Below are 12713 nucleotides of genomic sequence, written 5' to 3'. Positions count from 1 at the left end.
TTCTTGTTAATAAATATAATATAGATTTCAATAAAATATGGCATATACCATTAGTAATTTGGATTTTATTTTAATAAAAATCATTAAAATGTTATCACAGTGCTTAGGAAAATTTCAAAATGTTTCTACTAGCTTAGATGTGTTTTTGAAGGTGGCAAGTTACATATTGTCATTATATATATATATATATATATATATATATGTGCGCTACTGTATTTTCTCTTTCTCCTAGTGAATTTCTAGTTAAAAGAGCATACAGATAACCTATAATTTAAATACTTTAGACTATTTAGACTTTCTATGTAACTTTACTAATACTTCAGTAACATTCTCACATCCCATTTACATTTTTTTAATATCCTAAATTTCCATACATTTAAGGTTTTACATTTATAAAAAGTTGAGAATGACCACCCACTGGGTATTAACTATGTCTCTGTACAAAGGTCATCATTATTGTTACTAAAATGTGGTTTTGGTCACACAATTTTACTTGCAATAATACAAATTAACACATTCCTGTAGATATTTGTAAATATCGTAATGACTGAAATTGAGCTATTTCTAAAAGCACTGAAAAAAAGATAAATGCACAGTAGGTGAAAAAATAATTAGAATTCTTTTATCATGCTTGTTACTCGAATGTCTGGGTTAAGCATTTCTATATCTGACACACTAGTTTAGCTACAATGCAGCAAAACCAGCATTGTGGTAATAGAATATTGATTGTACAGAGTTCAAAGACAAAGAACTTACGTTGTACTTTTTACACATGCATGGTGTTACAGCACACTATCCATGTCGATAATTTTCACAAAATGAACCTCACTACCACTGCGCTCAATGGCGATTTAATTAGGAAATGGTCAATCTTTTCATTAAACACTTTATCTTATATTAACCTAATATGCAAGTAACCATGCTGGTCTCAAAAGATTTTAGTGTAAAAGCACAGTGAAATCACACTCATCAAGTTCGTTTTAGTACACTATTTTCCCAATTTTTATTATCCAGATTTGTATTCTCCTGACAAACATTTGAGAAAACAATCTCATGGAGATTCTAATCTCTCAGGGATCAAGTATTCACCCCATATATTCCACTTCCCAGCACAAAAAAAAAAAAAAAAAATTGAGTAGTTTTATCAAGGTGCCAAAATATGATTTTAAAAAGAATCCCTCCCGTGGGACAATTCTTATGAAAACAGGGCTAAGGCTATATTTAGAAATAACCTAGTCATGAAAAAAATAATGAAGAGATGTCATCTTATTTACTTGGAAATGCAAACATAAGACCTAAGGAGAATTGTAAATAGAAACCAGAAGGTAATCTTGCATTAAGATCAAGTCTTTTTTTTAAATGTTGTTTTGTGAGAATTAGGCAGTGAGGAATGAGGAACAGGAAATAGTATCTTTACAAATTTGAGAGTTGAAAAGGTCATTAAAATTATCTAAACCAACTGCTACCCAATATGAGGCCCCTTTCCAGCATCCCTGACAGATGTTCCCTCGGCATCTGCTTGAATGTCTCCAGGACAGCTCTTTTGTGAAAATGTCATTGCCCGTATTAAGACAAAATCTACTGCTTTACCTTAAGCTGCTCTCCTATACTAGTGGTAGAGTCTAAAAGGGTACAACTTGTCAGAAGTTTATTTTGACAAAGCAAATCACAAAACTCTTAAACGCATCTACTCTTTGGCCCTATAGTTCTAGTTCCTAAGTAAATAATCAGTTATATATAAGGAATATATATATATATTCCATATATATATAAAAAATTCCTTATAAGGAATTTCTTTGATGTGTTACTTAGAAAAGTGAAAATTTGGAAACAAACTAATGTTCAAAAAGGGAAGATTATTAAAGTAAACTATGATAAATCTACACAATGGAATGCCAGGCAGTCACCACAAATCATGTTGTAGATAAATGCAGTCACAATATGTTTTAACGAAATAACATATATAAAGTGCTTAGTAGAACCTTCTGACAGAGAGGAGACAAAAAATAAATATTAAATCATATATTATTATTTTTTTAAAGTAGGCAGTAAAGAAATATATTCAGCATACCATTTGTAAAATATATATATATATATATACACAAACAATTACAAGAAAAACATGACAAAATATTAACAAAACTTGTGTTCAAATGCTGAGATTAGAAGAGATTATAGTTTTTGTTTCCCTTCCTGTTTTTCTATGTTTACCAAGTTTTTTGCATCACATATGCATTCCCCTTGTAATCTGAAAACTAAATGTTATTTTAAATACATTTATTTCATTGATATTTGGTGAATATCTTCTATATGCCAGATAGCAATGAACAAGGCTTACATTTCATTACTCAACCACACTATGTACTGATTATGGATGTATGTATATATTCTGTAAATATTAAAAAACATGAACAGGAAGGATATCAATTTCAGGATAGCAGAAGTTTCTGGGAAGGAAGAGAAGGCAAGAAAGTTGTGGAAGATTAGGAAGAATTTAAATTGTGTCCACAAAGTTTCATTTCTTTTAAAAGGAAAGAAAAATATATAAAGCAAATGGTAGGGTGCTATCATTTTTAAATTATAATTGATAAGTATGATCATCATGGGTTTCTTTTTTCTTTCGTGTGTGTGTGTGTGTGTGTGTGCGCGCGTGAGGAAGATTGGCCCTGAGCTAACATCTGTTGCCAATCTTCCTCTTTTTGCTTGAGGGAGATTGTCACTAGGCTAACATCTGTGGCAGTCTTCCTCTATTTTACGTGGGATGCTGTCACAGCATCGCTTGACAAGCAGTGCTAGGTCCTCACCTGGGATACAAAACTGTGAACCCTAGGCAACCAAAGCAGACCATGCAAACTTAAGCACTATGCCACTGGGCGGGCCTCCCTTTTTGCTTTTTTAAAGATTAACATTATGATAAAAATGTAAAACTTCTAGCAATAAATAAAATAAATACCATACTACAATATATATTATAAAAAGGAATGAACATCAAAATTATATGGTCTATGACTGAACAACCACCCCAACTTAAGTGAGTGAATATGTTCACTGAAAGACACATTTAACAATGTTTATTCCAACTTTACTCATAATAGTGTAAAACTGGAACCAATCCATGTGCCCATTAGCTATAGAATGAATAAAGTGTGGTATTTTTTAACAACTTCAGTGAGATATAATTTACATACCATAACATTCACACAACTTAAAATGTGCAATTCAATAATTTTTAGTAAATTTACAAAGTTGTGAAACTCTCCCCACAGTCTGGTTTTGCAGCGTTTTCATTACCCCAATAAGATCCCTCATGTTTCTTTACAGTCGATCCCCGTTCTCACACTCAGTCCCAAGCAACCACTAATCCACTTTCTGTCTCTACAGATTTGCCTAATTGTGCTATTTCTTTTACAACAGAAGCAAATCGTGGCATATTCTTTTAAAGAAACATATATAACTACAATCAAGAACAATGATGAATCTCACAGGCAAAATAGTGACTATAAGTAGCCAAACAAACAAACAAAAAGTATATGCTATATGATTCCACTTATGGAAGCTCAAGAACAGCAAACACTATTCTGTGATGACAAAGGAAGGAAGGATGAATTTGTCATCCAAGCTGTTCAGTTAGTTAAATTTTTACATGCCTTTTTTAAAGTGTGAAAGGTACCATGTAAAAAGATAATAAGATTGAGGGAGTTTTTCTTTTGAAAACCACATTTAACATCTTCAAGTGGTAATATACATGCTACTTAGCTATTAAAAGACTAGTGTTTGAAATTTTCAAACTATCCCATATTCAAAAATCAGCAATGTAATGAAGAGTAACACCTCTGTGGTTTCTGTGCCCTAGATAGTGTGCATCAATAGTAAGTCAAACACGATAACCCAGCACTACAAACCCACCTCTAAATACACTGCTTAAACATAGGGCAGTGACACCATCTTTTACATGTCCACGTTCTCTAGGGAATTCCAGCCTTTTGAAATCATTTAATCAACCCCTATCACAACATCTGTGCTTCACAGTGCAAATCTTAAATAGCCACTGTCCAGTTGAAAGGCCTATGGGAGAGCACTGTTTGATGACTTACCAAAATCTTCTTGGCATCCCTTCTACATCATTCTTCATTAATACAGCCATTTTCAGAAGAGAATTATGAAACCAATCAGTGACAAATCCAAAAGGAATTCTCAGGCCCTTTTATTAGGAAACTAGATGGGCTCATTGTTTCAAAGCCATGTTCTTTCTCATTCTATACCTGTTTCCAGATTGAAATCAAATTATAAAATCTGGCTATCGATGCCTACTCAACAATAATAATCTTGAGCATTTGAAAGCCTGTGACTTTATTGAGGTATTAATCACAATCTTTTAGTTGCAAGTGACAAAAAAAATCAATAACAATTCAACCTAGATTTTAAAAAACAGGAGGACTTAATTTCAATAAGTATCTAAGAGTTGAGCATTTAGTACTGATTTCAAGCTTAGCTAGATTCAGGTCCCCACTCCTCCACTTCATCTCTTTTTCTGATTCTTTGCATATTGACCTCAATTTCTTTCATAGAAGAAGCAAAGAACATGACTTCAATAAGACCCAACTTCTATTTTCAATACAGCTTATCCTCCAAAAGAAAATGTGACCCTCCCTTCCCCTCCCACCTCCAAGGGCTAACATATCAAATCTTAGGGAAAACTTAACCTAGTTTTGGATCACGTGGCTATCATTTAACAAATCACTAAGACGAAGGGGGAGGAACATGTGATCTAATTGGCCTTCCTGGTCATAAACCCACCCCTGAGGCAGGGAAGAGAGTGCCTCATAATAGAGCTCCCGTAGGACCACATGGCATGGAGGAGAGCTATTTCCCCAAAGAAAATTGGTATTCCGATATTGAGGGAGGAAGAAATGGTTGGCAAGCCAAAACAACAGATGCCTACATTGTCATCATACTTATTAGCTAATTCTTTCCATGTACTCAACAGAGGTTTTCTGACAGGCAGAATGTGTATTTCTGGTGTTCTCCAGTGTAGCAGTGCAAAATATTACTGTTGTGAGCCTATAAGAAACCTGAAAGTCATTTGAGATATAGGAGGGAAAATATTATACTTACTGCTTAATAAACCTGATCCTAAAAATTCCTTTAGGAAAAAATTAGACCTCCATCCATCCTGAAACAGTACATTTTGGCAACTGAATTGACCTACCCTTTGAAAGATGGATGCTTTGAGTTGGCTGCACCAAAATGATAACCAAGAGATGTAATTACACATTTGTTTTTGTTTTAATGATGTGTTGAGTCAAACAGATGCCTCTCAGCCTTACCCCATCTGCCAACTTTGTCATACCTGATGAAGCTGGGAGTTGGGTGAGGCTGAAGGATGGGCTGACAGTATCTGTTCTGTACAATATTTGATGGTCATAAACATGAGGGACAAAAAAAACAGAAGGAAATTTAGGTCAATATTTCTATAACTATAAACACGGCTTGTCAAAATATTTTTAAACCAAAATATCAAAGCCAAAAATTATAAAGGAAAGATGGATAGATTTGACTACCACAGAGAATATAATCATTAACAAAATTACAAGAAAATGGAAAACTAGTAAAAATATTTGGAGCATATATAATGGACAGAGAATCAATTTTTTTTTTTTAGGAAGATCATCCCTGAGCTAACTGCTGCAAATCGTCCTCTTTTTGCTGAGGAAGACTGGCCCTGAGTTAACATCCATGCCCATCTTCCTCTACTTTATATGAGGGACGCCTACCACAGCATGGCATGCCAAGCGGTGCCATGTCCGCACCTGGCATCCAAACCAGCAAACCCCAGCCCACCGAAGCAGAACGTATGCACTTAACTGCTGCGCCACCTGGCCAGCCCCAAGAATCAATATTTTTAATATAATAAGAACTTTTAAAAGTCAATAAGAAAAAGGCAAACGCAGAAATAAAAGAAAATGGTTAAGGAATATACAAGTAATTTCAAAAACAATTAAATGAAAAAATATAGTCTATTGACGTGGGAAGAGATGTTCAAATTCATCACTAACCAGAGAAACAAAAATTAAACAAACTTGATTTTACTTTTATTGGGAAGTATTAAAGCATCCACTCCTGTTAGATGTTAAGAGTGGTACAGCCTTCAAGGAATTGATTAAGTGAGCTAAAACTCGTGCTCTAAAATGGATCCCCTGGAAATTTTAAATGATGGTGTTGATCTCGACGTGGAGACTTAAAAAGATGCCCATGTGCTTTAGGTAATGTTGGCCCCTCCTTCCCAGCCTCAACTATTTTTAAATATGCCACATTTTCTTTATCTATTCCTTCATCAAGGCACACATAGGTTGTTTCTATATCTTCACTATTGTAAACAACGTTGCAATAAACATGGGGCTCCGTATATCCTTTCAAGTTAGTGTCTTCATTTTCTTGGATAAACAACCAGACATAGAATTACTGGATCATATGGTAGTTATATTTTTAATTTTTTGATGAACCTCCATAGTGTTTTCCATAATGGCTACACCAATTTACATTCCCACCAACAGTGCACAAGTGTTCCCTTCTCTCCATCCTCACCAACACTTGTTATTTCTTGTCTTTTGGCAACCACTGCTTTTGACTCCAAACATTCCCTGGGTGGTCTCATTCTCACCTAGTATTTCAACCAGCAGCTCTAATAAGTTCATGGTTTATAAATTGTGAAGAATCTTCAGCCCAGATCTCTCTTCTAGGTTGGATGTTTATATAAACTGCCCTTTTAAATACCTCTCCTTAGAAGCCCTACAGGCACATCAACCTGGATACAGCCAAAACTGAAAAGTATTCTTCTCCCCCCACGTGATGTTGTTTCCTACATCAGCAATGATGTCACTCATCCATCCAGGTTCCGGCAACTTCACTTCTTTTTCTCCCTCACACACCAAGCCCTGTTAATTATCAGTTTCTGTTGATTCGCCTCCTTAGTATCTCCTCCAAAATACTTCTCCCCATCACTATGGCCATTATCTTAGTTCACAATACCTTCATTTTTCACCTAACTTACTGCAGGTCTTCCAATTTATGCCTAGTTCAGAGTTAGCATTCAATAAAAATTCATTGACTAAATGAATAGCTTTCCTTAAGTTTTGTCCCTTCCAGTCCATTCTCCTAACTGCAAAGTGGTGATCATGCTAAAACTCAAACTGGATCATTTCCCCCTCAAGGTTACTGCTGCCCTGAAGAAAAAGAACAAATTGCATTACACACGTTAATTCCTGAGTTGACTCTTGCTCAGCTCTCTAGCTTCACCTGTCACCAATCCCCAACTGAAAATATATTCTCCAGCCAGTCATACTGAACAATGTACAGACCCTTAATACCAGAATAACTTTTCTCCTTTCTTTTTCCTTCTCTAACCTCATCTGGACCTAATTCTTACTCAGCATTCAAGGTTCAACACGGATGTCATCACCTTAGGAAACCTTCCAATTTGCCAATATTGGCTTAGGCGTCCTTTTTATAGGACTCTATAGTACCCTAGTCTTTCCCTTATTATTACATACATCACACTGATGAGTTGTTTCCTGAGGATTTGTTTGCAGTACCCTTAAAGGCAGAGTCTATGAATTATGTGCCATATCATCCTCAGGAATAGCCTATAATCTGACACATAGGAGGCCACTCAAATTTAAAGTCCTCCTCTGTATAGTGGGGACATTGTCCTACCAACTTTACAGAATTTTCATAGGATCAAATATAGAGTTACCAAATAAAATACAGGACAGCAGTTAAATTTGAATTCCAGATACATGAAAAATAATTTTTAGTATAAGTATGTCTCATACAATATTTGGTATGCCCTCATACTAAAAAAGTACTTGTTGTGTATCTGGAATTCAAATCTAAGTAGGTGTTCTTTTTTGTTGTTGTTGTCAAATCTGGCAACTCTAATCAAATAAGATTTTATGTATATGAAAGCGCTTTACAATCTATAAAACTTTCTACAAAAATGCTAACAAATATAAGCTCTGTTCTTCTAAAAATCCATTACAGCTTTGAAATGAATAATGAGAGAAGTTTCCATGTCAAGCTTCTGTGATTTTCATCCATTATTGACAAATCTTGCTATGTGAATTTATTTATTCTTTCTAAATTAAACAATATTCTTCTTGAAAACACAAATGCATTTCTTGGGGAAATATGTTTAATTCCAAGCAACCAGATACCAAGATGCGTCCTGACCACCTAAAATGATCTTACGCTGCAGGAAGAGTGGGAGCAAGAGAAGAGAGAGGGAGGAAAGGAGAGAAAGAGACTTAAAAGTGGGTTTGTAATCAAGTAATTTCAAGAGAGAAAACCCTGGGGCTAACTCTTCTGTTAACACTATTTCTACATTTACTACCATAAGTTTGGAACCCACTGATCTATACTCCTCCACTCTGATTAATCTAAATAAAGTAGTGAAATGTAAGTTTTCTAATTACCCACTTGATTTAAGATGTAAGAAGCATCAATATAAACTAGAAAAGTCCCTGGCTTGGACAGAGCTAAGATGCCTACTTCTTCAACTAACTCTTGTGTGTCATCAGCCTCAGCATCTTTCTCATCTTTAAAAAATAAAGTAGATTCAGAGGATTTCTGAAGTTCCACATAGCTCTAACACTCTAAAATTTTATAAAATATTCACTGATATCATCTTGCTATAGGTATTAGTAGAAGTAAAATGTAAAAAATGTCTTATTTGTGTATTAATTTATCAAACAAAACCTTGGCAAGTGAAATTCAGAACTCCCTTTTTTAATCTGTTATAATTATACAAGCCTAGTCCACCCACAGACAGCAAGCAAGGCTAACAAAGTTTCACTGGTGGCAGAATCACGAAGCTCAAAATTTCAATAAAATCACATGGAGATACACATTGGCAGTGTTCAGATGGAAGAAAACACACAGAAGCTTCATTTCTCCTCCCCCTTCTCCTCTTCATTCCTCTAGAAGGGGAGAGAAGAAAGAGAGGAGACTAATTTAGAACTGAGCTTGAATGTCACAATTGCTGGAACATCAGGAACAAGGACAATTACCAGAATCACTGGGCTGGAAGAGATTTAAGAAATCATCCCAGACAGACACAATTCACCCCTGATAAACTGATTCCCTTTCGAGCAGCAACGTTAAAGGACAGATGTTCTTGTTTTGCACACACCAATACCACAGAGAAGGCTCCCCAAAACATGGCTGACCTGAAGCATGTAAGTGAAGTAAATATAGTTTGCTCTGCTCGCCCTCCCTATGTCCTTTCTTTCACCTTCACTCACCAAACCCTCCCAAGCTCTCAGAATGCTTGGGCTGCGAATGGGGAGAATCTGGGGTAAGCTTCTAGGGCCCCTGAGGTGCAACCCGAGAAGGAGATGGAGCTGGCCAGTAAAAAAGGGGGAACATTTGAAGGAGACATTGATTCCTCAAGGGGTTGTTCACCTCCCTTGCTTCTGATGAGCGCTGCACCCTCCCTCCTGTAGAGCGTGGTCCTTCTCCCCACTCTCACATGGGATGCTCCACCAGGGAGCTGCCGTCTTCTCAAATGGTTCTGCTCTGGGGGCCATAGTGATTGGTCCAGGTGGCAAGTGATTTAAGATGGGCCAGTCAACATCATTCTTCATGATTTCCTAAATTAGAAGGAAACAAATAAAGTCTTTAGCTCTCTGGTGGTGAAGCAAGGAAAACGTTGGACAATAAACTATAGGCCACGTGGAAGAAGCTGGGCTGCGGAAGAAAGAACACAGCCAACAAGCAGACAAAAGCAGAGATCAGAGGCAGCTGGGGAGAGTCTTTGCTCTATTCAAGGCCTGGTTTCTTCTCTGCTTTGCTCAATTTATTTGAGCCAATAACTCCGCTCCCGTTCTTTTTCCAGGTTTTTTCACACTGAGTCTCTGCCAAGAACCCTGAATTATAACATTACAGGTTGAGGGAACGACATTTGCAAAGGCAAGGGGCAACGGCATAAGTGATAAAGGCCCCCAGTCTCTGCCTTTCTCCACAATACTGGGAAATATGCCACATTATAATAATCCAGGCAGGGCGTGCTTTTCTCTAATGATTTATGGGATCATTAAGTTGGGAGAGGCCTTTATATGAGCAGAATAGAAAACAGGGAAACTTTGATAAGTACAGTAATATATTTGGTATCGATTATACTCTCAAGGATATTTGATCTGGCATGTATCATTTGGTTATTCAACAGTTCAGGAGGGCGGGGCTTAAATTTTCCGGTGCCCGTTGACAGAATGATAAACTACCCCCAGGCCACTGGGTAGAGCAGGCTTTCACAGACTTTGCTCTCAGAAGAGATAGGCATGCTCCCACAAGCTCAGCAAGGCTGGCTGATGAAGTCTTCCTCTTGGAGATCCACAATGCATATTAACACGTAAGAATAGTATCAGTAAATAAATCTGCTTAATTTTGTACAATAGTTAAAAAAACAAACTTATTTGCATGGGGAAAGATTTGTTTATTCTCCCCACACTTAACAAACCCCAAAGCAGTTGCCGGTTTGCATGAAATACCAGTAAGAGAAGCATACAGTGCAGACAATGCACTGAAGATTCTAGGGCATTTCGCTCACTCTCTTGTCATGGAGACCCAAAGGCAAATTAAATAATGGGTTCTAGTACCATAAAATCATAGGCAGATTTCAAAGAGTTTCAGGCAAATGTCTTTTGTATTCAAGTACATTTTTGTTTTGTTGCTAATGGTATTGTAACTTACTGGGAGTGATCGATTACAAATTTTATCTGGAATTTTATCTAATCCTTTAAAGCCCAGGTGGACAGGTAGAATGCACTAGTTGCAGTGGTGTTAGCGTCACCCCTGGAAGAGAAGTAGGGAACAGTACAACTCATTCAGGGACGTTCAAGGTAATTCTATTTGACAAGAGGGCAAGTGCAAAGCCGTGTAAGGAAGGTTAGGGAGGATGAGGGTCCCAAATTTGGTAAGAAGGATGGAGACAAGGGTGGGGAAACACTGGCAAATGAAGTCTTCCTCTTGGAGATTCACAATGCGTATTAACACACAAGAATAGTATTAGTAAACAAATCCGCTTAATTTTGTGTACCAGTTAAACAACCTCATTTGCACAAGGAAAGATTTGTTTTATTCTTCCCACACTTAACAAACCCCAAAGCAGTTTGCCCTTAACACCAGTTTGGATACAAAACACTCATTGGATACGAAAGATGAGAGTGGCACTGACTGGTATAGGATCGGGTGAGGGGGAACCGTGGATGATGATGGAGTTTCTGGCTGGGCCACCAGCTGTGTGGTGCACTGACGACCGAAGGGCAACTTCCTGTGCTTGTCAGAATGAGAAATGCAGTCAGAGTAAAGAGTCAGAGAGAAAGGAGAAATTCTCTCCTTCTTGCTGGGCCAGCTCCTTTTTCTGACATCCTCCCACTGTCATATGATTCTAAAGCATCAAGGACATTTAAACCAGCACAAGGTGAAAGAAACACGTCTGCACAAGAAACCTGCTCATTCACAGATAAGCACATCTACCGAAGTGTGGAGAATCGTTCAGAGCCATTCGAAACCAAATGAACTGTCAATACACCCTGGACGACAGCTAGTAGAGATAAAAATAGTAAAGTTAGTCCTGCCACACCTGGGCAGAATGAACACAAAATTAAATCCACTAGAAGGCACTTCGGATGCCTTTAAATGACAAGTTTGCTTTGATGACGAGGAGGATGAAAAATTAATTTTCCTCTGAAAAGTGTTTGTCACATAATACCCAGTAGTACTAATCATTAGAAATAATTACAAAGGGTACATAAGTAGATTCAAACAACCATATAAATAAGGATTTAAAAAATTCATGAGCTGCCATCCCTTACTAAACTGTACATAATTTGGCAATATTTTAATAACTTGACAGTACTATAATGCAATCAGGGTTTCTGGAATAAATCATCTCTGTTATTCACTACTGAAAACATAACCCAAAGCTTTTCACTAAGCCCACTCAGCTATATTCAAAAGGAAATGTTGTATTGAACCACATCCAGAATGTAATGAATAACTAGGAAAAACTCCAGAGTAAAGACGTTTTCTTGATTCTTTTCTAAATAAATCTTCTGAATCTGTCTGGTAAATAATTCTCTTTTCTCAAAAGTAAACTATCTTGCAGCCCTTGGTTACTTCATGCTAGCCTCAAAATTACTTAGACACCATCGGGTCTCTTCTCCTTCAGCGTTAGCTTGAATTCCTAGGGACCGAATGACTAAAGTAAAAATGTATTCTATTTGGTTAATGCTTTCTTATGAATTAGTATACGTGTATCTTTTGTTGGAATTTCAGTTGCTTTTGATCTGCCATGATAAATAAGTTATCAGAATAATAAATTCCTTGTAAAATAATTTCACGTCTTTTGCCAGTTATGCAGATTTAGGAATAATCTATTCTTTACCAGCTCCCAATAAGATAAAACATATAATGGCATTAAAGAGTAATTTGGATATTTTACTGACTTTATATTTTGGCAATGTTTCATGCCTCATTTGCCTGAGAACTCATTAGATTAGTGCAACACCATGTTTTAATGCAATAGGTTCAGACTTATTTTTGCGAGTAAGTTGAATCCTGCTTATTTTCTGCACTTTCATGCTTGAGTTAATAAATTGCAAAGTGTCCCTCGTCTGTTGGCTCTGTTTTTCTTTATATACCATTTGTTGGAGGTT

The 12713-nt window shown here is 36.6% G+C and overlaps 1 long non-coding RNA gene across 1 annotated transcript in view; it reads right to left on the bottom strand.

The window, feature by feature from the left end:
- Positions 1-6574: 6574 nt before the first annotated feature.
- Positions 6575-12713, bottom strand: part of LOC123280415 (uncharacterized) — a 30501-nt gene continuing 24362 nt past the window's right edge. Inside the window, exons 3-4 of the long non-coding RNA XR_011497773.1 lie at positions 9527-9647; positions 6575-8975 (exon numbers count right to left, since the gene is read on the bottom strand). This is a non-coding gene — a long non-coding RNA (uncharacterized lncRNA). The remainder of the gene's footprint in view (positions 8976-9526; positions 9648-12713) is intronic.

The sequence above is a fragment of the Equus asinus genome, chromosome 24 (genome assembly GCF_041296235.1).
Source record: "Equus asinus isolate D_3611 breed Donkey chromosome 24, EquAss-T2T_v2, whole genome shotgun sequence".
NCBI classification, from domain to species: Eukaryota; Metazoa; Chordata; class Mammalia; order Perissodactyla; family Equidae; genus Equus; species Equus asinus.
Note: the sequence above shows the minus strand (reverse complement) of the source record. Positions and strands in the feature narration are given on the sequence as shown.